The sequence below is a fragment of the Leptidea sinapis genome, chromosome 34 (assembly GCF_905404315.1).
Source record: "Leptidea sinapis chromosome 34, ilLepSina1.1, whole genome shotgun sequence".
Classification (NCBI taxonomy): domain Eukaryota; kingdom Metazoa; phylum Arthropoda; class Insecta; order Lepidoptera; family Pieridae; genus Leptidea; species Leptidea sinapis.
This window is the reverse complement of record NC_066298.1, coordinates 4,778,719-4,793,020: the sequence shown is the minus strand read 5'-3', so window position 1 is coordinate 4,793,020 and position 14,302 is coordinate 4,778,719. Positions and strand designations below refer to the sequence as shown.

At 34.1% G+C, this 14,302-nt stretch overlaps 1 protein-coding gene and 1 non-coding gene across 2 annotated transcripts in view; both read left to right on the top strand.

Annotated features, from left to right (window-relative positions):
- Positions 1-14,302, top strand: part of LOC126974916 (zinc finger protein 28) — a 50,865-nt gene that overhangs the window by 15,153 nt on the left and 21,410 nt on the right. The window lies entirely within an intron of this gene.
- Trnam-cau (transfer RNA methionine (anticodon CAU)) lies at positions 4,611-4,682 on the top strand. The gene has a single exon. It is a non-coding gene; the product is annotated as a tRNA-Met (tRNA).

Here is a 14,302-nt window from a genome sequence, read left to right as displayed (position 1 = left end):
GTTGATTGCGCGGGGGTCCCTCAGGTGCGTGATACGTCATACTAGACGCGTCACGCGTGTGAGTGTCGACTGTCGACTCCCGGCGGATTAGCAGCCGCCGTCTCCGAGTAATGAGATAGCGGGAAAATATTGGAAATAATAAAGGTGTAATGAGGCTCAGCTGCGAGCCGCAGCCGCCAGGGGCGCTCCTGTCGCGCTTCATAAACCTCCTCGTATTCCTGCGTTACCAATCAATTGGCATGTGACAGAGTAATCATTGTCACCTCGCGTTGAGTCCTTCATTGTGATATTTTTCGTTTATGTTGCTTTTATGTTTATTCACCGTCGTACCTACTTCTAATAATAAACACTCTCGATAATTTTTTACTGATAATGAGTTCGTTAAGTCTTAATTCTTAACTTTAATGAAATACACCTTAGAAATCAATAATAATTTTAATCAAGAAAGCCTAAGAATATATGCTGCAAAAGACGATATATGGGATACTGTATTAATGGAGGATAAAATTGTCAGAGTTTCTTGACGGTTCTTCTTAAGAAAGGCCTCTTGGTAGTCTCTTGAACAGAGGGCAAAATAACTAACTTCCACAACTACAGGTTTAAATTGTAACTTAAAATTAGATTTTATTTCACTGTTAAATATGAATTTAAAAATATAGTTTTGGATTCACTATAATACTTACAGAGCCATCTAGTTTTGTTGCTTGGAATTAAGAAAATTATTTGATGTTTTCCGTGCTGTTCATTTCATGGTACTCTTATAGTAATAATTTCGTTAGCTAAATAAAATCGCTACAAAAAATTGAATTCAATACTAAGAACTTAATAAAAAAGTTTCCGTAAGGAAGCATAATTAAAATAGGTACTGTAACACACATCTTAAACTTCACTAAGTTAAGCTTAAAAGTAGTTTTCAGGACGATATGTCATTCCCCTAGAGTTCCGGGGGGGGGGGTTTGGGCGGCGGTGGTCATTACCATTAGGTGATCTTCAGGTCAAACTAAAACTAAACTCTTGAATAAAACAAATGTAAGTGAAGATGACCGATAAAGTCTTGCATAATTATTAATTTTTAAACACAATTGTGATTGTGACGGTAGGAAATAGTGGGAGGCTCCTTTGCATAGGATGCTGGCTAGATTATGGGTACCACAACGGCGCCTACTTCTGCAGTAATGTGTAAGCATAATTGTGCTTCGGTCTGAAGGGCGCCGTAGCTAGTGAAATTACTGGGAAAATGGGACCTAACATATTATGTCTCAAGGTGATGAGCGCAGTTGTACTGCCGCTCAGAGTTTTTGGGTTTTTCCAGAATCTTGAGCGGCACTACAATGTAATGAACGTATCAATTACCATCAGCTGAACGTCCTGGTCTTCTCGTCCCTTATTGTCATAAAAAAAAATTACTTATACAAAATATTTTTATACACGTCGAATGATGGATTAACGTCATACGAGAATTTCCCTTTAAAAAAGCAAACAATGAACGCGGTGAAATTGCATCGCGTTAACATTTCCTCGCGCGACAACCCGCCGCACCCGCGACTAAATTTTCAATTTCCCTCTTAATAAGGACGTCAGCCACGTGACTCGCTCGTAGGTACTTGTCAGTGTACCAATTCCCACTTCCCACAGACAATTAACCCTATAATCTAACAGACATTTTCATTTTTCACTAAAAATTCTTTTCAAATTTTCACTTGTTGTAAGATCTAATAGGTACTTCACTTGTTTTATTTGAAAGGAAAATACCAAACTCCTCCGAAATGGCTGAAACAATTTGTTTGAAAATTTGTGTGTATATCTGGTAGGTCTGAGAATCGACCAACATCTATTTTTATACCCCTAACGGCCGTTCCCAATATTCAGTCTATCTCTTACTTGGGATAAAAATCGTAACTATCGTTGACTTTCCTGTCCCCAATAAACTTATCGACGGTAACTCACCTTGTCCGTACACACTATCTGTCAATGGGACGACGTATAGCTTACCAGCGATAGAAGTTTGTACGGAAATTACAATTCACGCGTCCCAATATGAGGCGATAAGAATGACTTATCGGGTATATTGGGACAACTTCCGATTATTGACAGTAGAAGGTAGTAATTTATCTCTATCTGTAGATAGTATATTGGGAACGGCCGTAAGTGAAAAGTGTCACCCACCCCTAAATATTTTTTTTTTATTTTTTTTTTGTCATTTTTTATTTTAATTTTATTATGATTCAGCATTAAAAAATACAAACAACTTTAAATTTTCACCCGTCTACGATCAACACTTATTTTTGTATCGCGATTTTAATATTATTCTATTCCATCCACAGATACGCAATCGAGTTGCAAGATGGCAATCGAATAAAATGATTATTGTAGTACGATAAATTTTCATGTATAGTTTATAATTACAATTTAATTTATATGTATTTTAATATGCATTCATTTATATGGCAATGCAACGTTTGCTGGGTCAGCTAGTAATCTATATAAATAAGTAACTAATAATCGATTTGGTTGTAAATATGAATATGAAAGTGAAAAATGAAAAATATTTATTTCAGTAACAAAAATTGTACAAACATAATAGTGGATGTGACCTTCTATTAAGGCGACACTAAATGCCAGCGACCTTGAGCGATATGAGTTCACGGCTGCCGGCCCGCCATCTATGTAACAAAGCCAATATTTTCAAAATTCTTGGGTGGAAAACAGTTGATATGCTTACATTCCTCGTTATTCACTACTAATCTGAATAAATGAACCTACACAAAAAAGTACAAGCTATAAGAATAACTTTTCTGAGAGAAGTACCAAAAAAATGCGTCACGCCATGCCAAAAAACTTGTATAACTTGTATAAAAGTGGTAGTTCAAAAAGGCTCGGCAGTGTTAACTATAACCAACAGCAAGCATTAGCAACCTACAAATAAGACTTAAGGATATGTGTAACAGGATTAAGTAGTGTTCATAGCTCCAAATGCTATACTTTCATCACAAAACTTGTCTAAAAACACCATGTTTGCGTGTTTTCTTCTTACTCTTCGTCTTAAGTGAGAAACACCTGTGCCAGAAGGCCACGCTCTTCCATAACAATTAAAATTAACAGTACCAAAAACTGGGGATCACAAATCCCTAAATTTAGAATTTTATAATACCTCATGAGGCTTAAACGTAATTTTCAAAAATAGAAGATTATTTCGTACAACAAGATTGGCTTTCAGTTTTTTGATGCGAAAACAAAAAAGTATTTTTACGTTTACTAATATTTTGTTTGAACTAGCCGACCACAGAGGTCCCAATCTAGTTTATCATGTATCTATGTACTAACTATAGCCTTTATTTTGTAAAAATATTATCAATGCATTTCGCTTTTTAGGAGGTTAAAAATTAGTAGGATTTTGACAGATTTAATAATGTTTTAGTATTTCTTAGTATAAACAACTACATATTATATTTAAGCTACGTTTAAAAAACGGACTTCAAAAACTGAAAAGTATCAAATAACTAAAAATTTAATTTAATACACCTCTTACGCAAACCTTTACCTTTAATATTAATAAAATACTATTATTTAAGTATATTATGTGCTAACTATTGATAGGTTTTAAGTAGTTTTTTTTTTACTTTTAAGTGTCAGCAGTTAATAATAATAATAAAAATATATAATCTACTGGAATGAAAACTCCTAAAAAATGCCGTACACAAAAAACAATTATATCATCCACGTAAACAAAAACTAATAATAAAATGAAAACTATTGGACCAAACTATGTAAATGTAAATTTGTAATTTTTATTTTATTTATAAAAATGTAATTTTTATGGGACCAGGTGGCATCTATTCCGCGTAGAACTAAAGAAGAATTACGTAAATCGGATCTTAAATCTCAGTGTACATACATAAAAATAATACCGATCGACTCGAGAACCTCCTCCTTTTTGAAGTCGGTTAAAAACAATCGTTTCTAGTTCGTCTTTAACTTAGTCACACCTAATATAAGTAGTTTTACTAAGAATATCGGTTTTTACTTTTACTTAGTGTTTCTTGTTAAGGCTATGAATGAAATAGGCCAGTTTATTACAGTACCTACCATTGAACTTCCTTTTTATTTTACAAATGCATTCTTTTAAATAAATTTGTGTGGAAGAATAAAGATTCTAAAAGCATATCCATACGTTTTCTTAATTGGGTCTACTATAGCTTTATTGATGTTTTATCGAATATTCATTTAAAAATGGTATGTTTTTTAAAGAGATTATTTATTCTTAAAATCTTAGTTGTGCTAAGAGACTTATAAAATACCTAAGCTAAGAGCTTCTCTAAGCATAATTTTCTCAACAAATTGATTTTTATTGATGAACTAGTGGATGCCCACGACTTTGGCCACATGTATTTCTATAGTATAATATTGTTTGTAAAATAGTTGAATTAAAAACTCTTTAAGGTACGGCAAACAGTAAGAAATTCTAAAAGCTATTTTTTGGTCTCCGTTCTCAGTAACTCCTTAAAATGTGTATAATTTTTTTTTTTTTAATAATATATTTCTACAAACATGACACACATACGGTAATAAAATATAACAAATCAAACTACTATTTCAACACTTCGCATAAGAGCAGAGTGGCGCAGTGGAAGCGTGCTGGGCCCATAACCCAGAGGTCCGTGGATCGAAACCACGCTCTGCTAGAAACTTTTTTTTCATTAATTATATTTTTTATAGTAAATTGACAAACAATAAATGATTCATTTCGAGTGTTGCTTATTTTTTAAATAAGTTAATAATATTTTATCATAGTTATTCCGCTAGCGGAATAATTAGTTAACGTAATGTCATGTTTCATAACTCTTATATATATATCATACAAGTAGTGTAGAAAAACACCGACTCAACATCTTTTTGAAGTTGGTGCCAATTTAAACAAAATATTTATTCAAATCAAAACATTTCTTATTACTTTATTTACAATATTAACTATCATTACGAGGAAGTGTACCAAGAATACTGGCTCGTCCGTTGACTGAAATAGCTGCCAACCCTTGGGTTTACATTTTTAATTATACTATATCTAATATAATATATAAGATTAAACGGTAGTTAAGGAAGTAATTATCATCAAATCTTAAAATTTAAAATGTTAAATGTTAAGAACATAACACACAAGTTGCATTCTCAGATTCCAAAAATATTTTTATGATAAAATTATTTATTGTGTATTAAACTATTAAATTATAAATGAATAATTAATTTAATAATTTTCTATTTATAATATCCTCCTAGAAGTCGTTTCATGTAGTCGTAGACTTTTAAACTTTGGATGTTACAAAAACAGAGTAATGGCGTAAGTTGGTGAGTAGCAGCGCCACCTTGTAGCGAGTTAAAGCAAAATTATACACGCGACCGGTTTAACGGTGTCGAGGTCAATGTGCTGTAACACCATCTTGTGGTGAGTTACAACAAGGTTTATAGCATAGGAATAGAAATATAACTTAGGCAGTTTGTAATATATTATAGAATTATTCGATTAGTAATTAAGAATACAAAAAACGCTGTAGGTATATTAATTGCTCGTCAGAAATGAATATTTCTGTTAGTATCCTTTAAAGTGTAAAAAATCCAATTTGGTTCATAATCAACCGATTTCTTCCTTTTAAGTGTTTTTAAAAATACAGATAATTATTATTAATTATCACGGACGAGTAAAAAAAGAAAGACTCCGCGCCGTGATATTAGCAAGTGAAGCACCTTTATTCTAGTGTGTGTGCGGCTACGGGGGATACCAGTTACACATTTTTTTCTCCCTTAAATAATCATATATGGCCACAAATACTTTTATAGTATTGTTTTTATACTTTTTCACAATGCACGACGGCATTTATAAAAAATTTTATTGCGACGCAAACTGATCTGTCACAGACGATGGCAAATCTCATAATGGTGGCCGATCGGCTTGTATTAGTGTAAGTGTGTGCGTGGGGCTATGTATTTACACGTTTACCGGCTTGTTTTAGTGCTTCACTGTTATGTACGGTGACACGGAGTCCTTCTTTTTTTACTCGTCCGTGTAAATTATTGGTCATTTATATTTTCTTGTGGTAGACAATATAAGTCGCCAAACATAACATTTGGTAAGTACCCTAATATTTCAACATGCAGTTATGTCTTATATATATTAATTATTCAGCTTAGATTGCCATAGCCTTTGATAAAATATGATTTTCGGTCATTATCTTTATTCCATCCTAATCCTTAACTGTCGAGCTTCGTATATAAATTTATTTTAATTTTTTGGAATTTCAATAGCCGATCTACGGAGAGTTTTTATGAACTCGCCTCGTAATAAAAAAAAAGATAAGTGTTATCTGTACTACTTATATGGATTTTAAAATGAAGATTGACAGATTGCAATTAAGGTTCAAGGTTGAGTGAATGATGACTTTAACTCTGGACTCTTTATAAACTTAAACTAGATTCGCATATAGAGAGTAGATACTACTCTAAGTTGGTCCAGTTTGAAGGGTCTTCATGTTAATCTCAATTTAATTCTTCTACGCCACAGTAGACATATTATGTACCAACATGGAAACTAAGCCTTGTTGGTAAAATTCTTATCTACACGTGCCTACACTCCATTGAAGCAATAGGGTTGTCATGTTATTTTTCTAACCGACTTTTTAAAAGGAGGAGGTTCTCAAGTCGACTGTATTTTTGAAACGAAGTTGCGGGGCGTTGCGTAAAATGTAAAAAGCGTAAGATTTTTATGTATAGTGTATGTATGAAGGCCATACAGTATCTAATGTAATAATATAGTCTACATGATGACTGTTATGTAATATTTTTAATAATAATAGTTTAAAAAATGAAAATCGGAGTTTTGATGGAGCCGAGTTCAAACAGCCGTATACCACGCAATACGCTGGAATATTAAAAAAGATCACAAAAACAAATAACAACGTGACACTCGTCTTCACGCGGCATTCGCTATTGCAAGACCGCGAAAACCGCTTAGAGGCCTTGTCAATTCGTATGTTTGTGTGAGTGTGTCATTTCGAACGTTTGTAGGTACTTTCCGTACTGGTACATTTGTCCACTGTGTCTGCCCTTCCTGAGATAAAGGATATTTCCGACGGACTGGTGGACATCAAATCTATCCTTGAATGATTTGATTTGATTTTGATTTTAGGTATGAAGTAGAAAATAGGGCACCCTATTTTCATCATCATCATAATGAGTGTCACAGATATATAGACGGGTGACGACATCGTGTAGAGAGCGCGGGTGATACTAACTCCATTAGCGAGCCGCCAGCCGCTGGCCGCCACACTAGATTTATGTTTAATTGAAATCTTCCAGCCATTGTGCCATTCTCTTGATTTATATATTTATCGCTATAAATACCATTATTCCGTTGATATTTTACAATCATATAGATGCAGACTAGACAGGATTATGATTCTATTCAACTACAACTGTTTTTTTTTAATTTGTCAATAATATTTCGTAACATCAAGAATTATTTATGCTTCCTGTTGTTATAATGAACTTGTTTCACAGCACAACTGTCAGACCGTGCGTCAATAAATTATCTAATAGAAAATATGACCATACAAAACAAATATTGCAAATAAAAATAACTATGGGTCCAAAATCGAAATAAAAACTATCCTTTGAACATATCTTTCATTATTCAAACAAAACAAATCTTATAACTATATTTACAATACTATGACTACATAAAATTAAAACTATCATTACGTGGAAGCGTACCAAGAATACTGGCAGCATTATCGCGTTGGATAGCAAGGCTGATCCGTTGACCGAAATTTTATGCCTGGGACAAGATTATGTTTATTTTATAGCAATAACAGTGACAGTACAAAATTGTATCTGTAATTTAAAATAACGCAAAAAACAAATGCTGGGAGAGTTTCTTGCACAGCGCCCCTTCTCTCAGAGCGCCATTTGTTTCCGAAGCGGTGGTAGTGTTAGAAATGACATCTAAAACATAATTCCAAAGGTATCAATTTTGAACTTTCAATTACATCTCGTCTGATCTGCTTGACTTAAGAATTACATTTTCAAACTTAAAATAATGTAATTACCAAGAATTTAATATGTTACATTATCCTATGGGTTCATTGAATACGTATAAATTTGTAGCAAGTCGTACAAAGATTTGATAAATATAGTAGTAGTTAAAGAAAACTAAAAAACACGCTTTAGAAAACCGAACTAAAAAATAGAAATTTAAAATTAACATCAATTCCTGCCTTATAAAAAAATTGTTTTTAAAATTTAAAAATGGTATAATTTGATCAAATTAATGTATTGTCATCGGACCTCGATAAATCTACGAAGTTTGAACGGATCACTTAGATATTCAGGTGTGGAGTAGTGGATTTACGACAAAGCTATTTTTTAATAAAAAATTTTAACTTATTTAAAGATAATGCCTGAACAGTGGCTGGGACTTTATTATAAAAGTTACACAACCCTTACCTTATTCATTTACCCTTAAAGCTATTATGTATCTTATGAAGCCTACTAGAATTAGTTACAAGCAATCTCTTATTTCTAGTGTTATAGTAACGAAAATCACTATTAAGAGCAAAAAGGTGAAAGTTTTTGTGAATGTATATTAAATTTTCATAAATGTACTGACAATGAACTGTCATATTACATTTATTTCTTTAATTGATAAAAAATTATGATGGTTAAAAGATTGTGTCTTGCGCGGTTTCTTCTCGCCAAAAGCGCTGTTAGTTTCCGAATGTGTTGTTTTGGATACATTTGAAGAAGTAACTGTTTTACTTTAAAGATAATTGCAATTAAAAGCACTTTACCGCGTATGGGTGCTATTAGATTTTGTATTCAGCTTTCTAATTCTAGTTCCAGAGCAAAATTACAGACAGACAGATAGTCAAAGCAAAACTATCAGGAGAACCCCTCGATTTTTCCTAATTCTAAAAAGCAGTCGGAAATTATAGAAAACAATAGCATGAGGAGCTGGAACGACTGGTTTTCACAACTTTTTGAGTACCCATAGTTTAAGCACAATTTCCGAAAAAACTAATAAATATACCAATCAGCAAGTATCTTATTAGAAAATCCTTTTAAAACGTGTCCCTTTGAAAAGCTTTTATGTATGTTTTAAAAGCATATATTTTCAAACCGGATTATTCCAGTAAATATTAAAATGAAGTGATTAATTAAGCAATCTGTGCTAGCAGAAAGGTGTCGGTCAAGATGGTAACGTATGAGTCCCGCGGGACGACCGGGATTCATTACGCTGCTAACTAGGAGATAGCATTCTTAATGCTCCGGACGCCCGCCTGGCTTACGGTTACACGTGTACACTGCTATCAATATTTAACTAATGCATACAATATTGTGTCGTGTGATAAAATTAAATTTAGTCTTAGTATTATTATGTAAAAAGCATTTTTTTATTCAATAGTTGGTCTAATGGTATGCGGTAACCAGTTTTCGGGCGCGTTTTGTCTTTTTTTTATTAAAATAAGGGACGAGACTAGCAGGAGGTTCAGCTGATTGTAATAGAAACACCCTACCCGTTACAATGCAGTGCCGCTCAGGATTTTTGAAAAACCCCAAAAATTCTGAGCGGCACTACAGTCTATTTTTTCCAGTAATTTCTCTAGCTACCCTTCAGACCTAAACAAGCTTTATAAGCTTTTGGGCAGAAATAGACGCCGTTGTGGTACCCATAATCAAGCCGGCATCCTCTGCAAAGAAGCCTCCCACTCGGAGCCTCGGAGGGTTTGAAAAAGAGTTTAAGTAAAGGTAGACATAAATATCTATATTTACTAAAATAAATAAAAGAATCAAGACATTAAAGACTGATACCTGACATTAAAGAATGAGTGAATAGTTAGCGAGTCAAAACAATCCCACCAGTTGTGAGTCAATTCCGTTCTATAGTTTACTGAGATACCGACGCATTCCAATCGAGACGAGAAGCAATAACACAGAACCGATAATCAATAACACAAATAACGTCATAATTCAATGAGATCCTGAAATTTATGTCTCAGATGCAATTATTTATCTCACCTCGAAAATATCGAATAAATTAGAAATGTAAAATATACGCGTTCAGTTTTGCGCGTTTCCGTTACCAATCACCTCGGTGCCTCGGCCGCGGAGATCTGTATCGGCTCCGGGCTCGGGTACATTACACACAAAGCCTCCACGACTCCGTCCATCAGTCATTGGTTTACGTGCGCAGACGTCGTTAGTTCCCGTCAGGACGCAGGCTTCGTTGCGAACGCAATCATTACCTCGACCAATCAGCGGCCTGCGTACGCGCACCCCGCCGCGTGCTTTATAACGCACATACCCTCGAATATATCACGCGTCAGCATTGAAAGGGCTCTACAGAAACGTATCTCGTATTCGTCATCGTTAGCTGGTGCCCGCGTCGGCTGCAGGGGGCGCGGGGAGATGGCGCAGAGCCTTCAATAAGCAATAGCATGTGGAAACGAGTTATAAATACATCGGAGCCTATGTCTGTTTCACTCACGATGATGTATTGAGCGACCTATGTGCACAGATTTCTAATAGTTATTATCATAATGCTAAAAATTATGTTGTTTCTTACTAAACAGTGGTAAGATAGTTACGTACGTAAGGGAGAGCGCGCGTATGGTGATATTCCCAGTATATTACAGGAAACACAATATTCTGGAATTATTAGTTCTTAGAGCATTTTCTTACCTTACTTCGGACCTTACTTTACGAACGAAATATAGCAAAAAAAAGACGAGAATTCACATTTCAACAAACATGTTTAGAAGTAAACAAAATGCCAAATTTCTAAAGTAGCAATAAAGCCAGATATATTTAAGTAACAGGTAGGTACTAAAATTGCAGTAGTGACAGCACGTATATTATATTCACATTTTTTTTAACTATTAGGGCTATTTATATTTTAGACAAAAATCATTTTACTCAAAGTTAAAAGTGGTATTTTTTTTGTTATAGTTACCGAAAGATGCATAAAAGATATGACTAAAAGTTTAAATAAATTAATACTCATTTATAATAATATCCTCATATCATAAAAACGAATTACGATAAATAATGTGTAAGAATAACATTTGACAATCGCATGAGTTACTCTTTATTGTGATGGCCACCCGCTGTTTTATGAATTAAGTCTTAATTCTGGATATCAATACTGATGCAATACACATTTTAGAATTAAACTTATATTTATATACTTCTATTCATCACAATATATATTATAAGCTTACAGGACTCTTTCGAAAACGACTGCAAATTAAAATAAGTTTTAATAAGGTATGAGAAAAAGCAAGAGATCAAATCAAATCAAATCAAAATCACTTTATTCATGTAGGTTAAGGTATGAATGTCAAAAAAAATTCTTATTGAATCTACCGGTATTTTGTTAAGGGTTGAGCTAATGAGAAGATGGAAGAAGTAGCAAGAAACTCATTGCCACTCTTTTATATCAAGATTTACATTTTCATCGTTTTACAAATCATTTCAGTTACAATATAATATTATGTAAAGTGATGCAACAAAAATACTCAAACGTCAAATAGTCAATGCCTTACACGAGTAAGTCAAAAAAGTTAATACAAAAGTTTTTGACTACAGTAGCTGCATCATCCACACACACCGTAAATAAATAAAGGGATTGAGCATCTTATAAGGGACTAGCTGATACCCCGCGACGTCGTTCGCGTACATATTTTTACATCTTGGGTTACATTTTTTGATTTTTAGTAGGTATCCCTAATTTTTTGAAAATGTAATGTACCCTATATCAACCGGGGATAATGTAGCTTCCCAACAGTGAAAGAATTATTCAAATCGGTTCAGTAGTTGCGGAGCCTATTCAATACAAACAATCAAATCTTTCCTCTTTATAATATTAGTATAGATTATATAAAATATATATTTATGTACTTACATTTGATTGAAATGAAATTTAAGGAAATAGAAGGTATCAGTATAATAACTTATCGTAACGTTTCCACCTGTAGTTCCTGTTAACCTGAATATTTAACGGTTACTCAATTTCAAGTGGTCGTTCATACTGAGTTCTGTCTGCCACGGTAGTAATAAATGAAGACGTAGTGACGTCACAAACAAGAACTACGTATTTTTTTTTTAAACTAATACAATGTCCATTAATTTGACTTCATTGTCTGATTAAAACGGTTATAATTAACAGTTTACTAAGTTTACTTTGTTTGTTTTGGTTACTTCATGGTAGATTTCTTTTTATGAAAATAAAGGACGAGACCAGCAGGACATTCAGCTGATGGTAATGGATACACCCTTCCCATTACAATGCAGTGCCGCTTACGATTTTTTAAATCCCAAAAATTCTAAGTGGCACTTCAATTGCGCTCCTCACCTTGAGACATAAGATGTTAAGTCTCATTTGCCCAGTAATTTCACTAGCTACGGCACCCTTCACACCGAAACACAGTAATGTTTACACATTACTGTTTCACGGCAGAAATAGGCGCCGTTGTGGTACCCATAAAGGAGCCATTCAATGGTCTTTATCTGCATTTAAGTTGTGTCGAAAGACCAAGTGTTTCGTGTACGACTAACGCCGATTTTTCTACAAGGGTGTGCCCTAATTGGTTAAGTTATATATTGAATCTTTGGCATTACGGTTTGTATCGATTTCAATAAATTTATGTGAATTGTTCAACGAGTCACGCGGCTTGGTCTTCGGTCGTCGGTCGGCAGGTAACACGCAATATAGCTATCAGTTATTATAAATTCAATTAGTCCTTCGATGTTGTTTCGTATTATGAACGGATAAACCTTTTTATCTAGGTATCAATTAAATATTTAATTGATTAGAACAATACCTGCATAGATATGTATAACATTTGCGTGACTATACAAACTCTTTTTATACACTTTATTAGCTTCACCTGTATGTATGTTTGTTTGTAACTGACTCATTTGGGCGCGATTTCGATTTGAAAAATAGAATGCTGGGAGAGTTTCTTGGGCCAATTCTTCTCTCTCAGAGCGCCATTTTGTTTCCGAAGCGGTTGTAGTGTTAGAAATGACACCAAAAAGAATTCTAACGGAAACAATTTTGGGACAATAAATGCCTTTTATGCCTTTAGCATTGTGTACGACTTTATAGTGTCCATGTACTAGTGAATGGTGAATGTATACAATCCTATTCATATCTCTGTCGGAACTGCATCTTGGATGCACCTCAAATTACCTCGGCTTCAATTAATTGAGCTGCATCGATTGCAATACTCGGCTACATAGAACTGGTAGAATATAAATATGTGGGGGGAGGAGGAATCAATTATAATTCCCATTAGATGCGGGCGTGTCTCGTGGAGCTACGTGAAATGTGGCTGGCGGTCTGTACGACGCGGTGCACCTTGCGGCGGATGATGGTGGGGCGAGGACCCCGCTGCCATTGTTTATATTAATTGCGGCTTCAATGCAATTATAAAGTGCTCATGATCTTGTTCAACTTGTGCACTCTTATCTCCGTTTATTTATTGCTGTATTTATGACTTACTGCTGCACGTAACTATGTGCGCATAAATCGAGAATTGACTGTGTGGGTATTGCTAAAAAAATATTGAGATATGAGAACAGAATGTCATCTACATAGCTACATCTTATTTTTAAATAGGTAGGTAGTAAATAAGTACATATAAATAATGATATTATGTTAATTAATCACAAGCTCTGTGCTAGGTTCACTGCTAGAAAAGCTACGCAACAGAAGAACCAACATAATTGAGACATCTTTTTTTGTTGCATATTTTATATCATAAAGGTTTTTGTCAGCTTATTATGGTACCTTATTGTAACTTTTCTCTACTCCTCCTTGTGTGTATTCTACTGCCTTAGTCCCGAGGATTGGGCCGTTGAGCAATTCAAACTTCACACATGTTAAAAATTTAATTATCATTCCCACCATCTGGATGTATAGTCTTCCTCCACTGTGCGGAATTTATGGTACCACGTACTACCAAAACTTTGGAATAAGCTTCGTTGCGCGGTGGTTCCAGGATGATATGGCATAGGCTCCTTCCAAAAAGCGCTAACACCTTCATCTTGTATCGGTCGTGAACTAATTAAATAGTTCTTATCATCAGATATAAATTAACCTTGATATAACTTAAAGTGCCGCGTACACTACAAACGTTAAAATAAAAAAAATCTTAATAAACAGGTGTATTTGCCTATAGATCTATTGGATCAAGAATTTGAACCGTCAATAGAACTATTAAAAATTGTAAATCTGACTTTTTATTTGTGA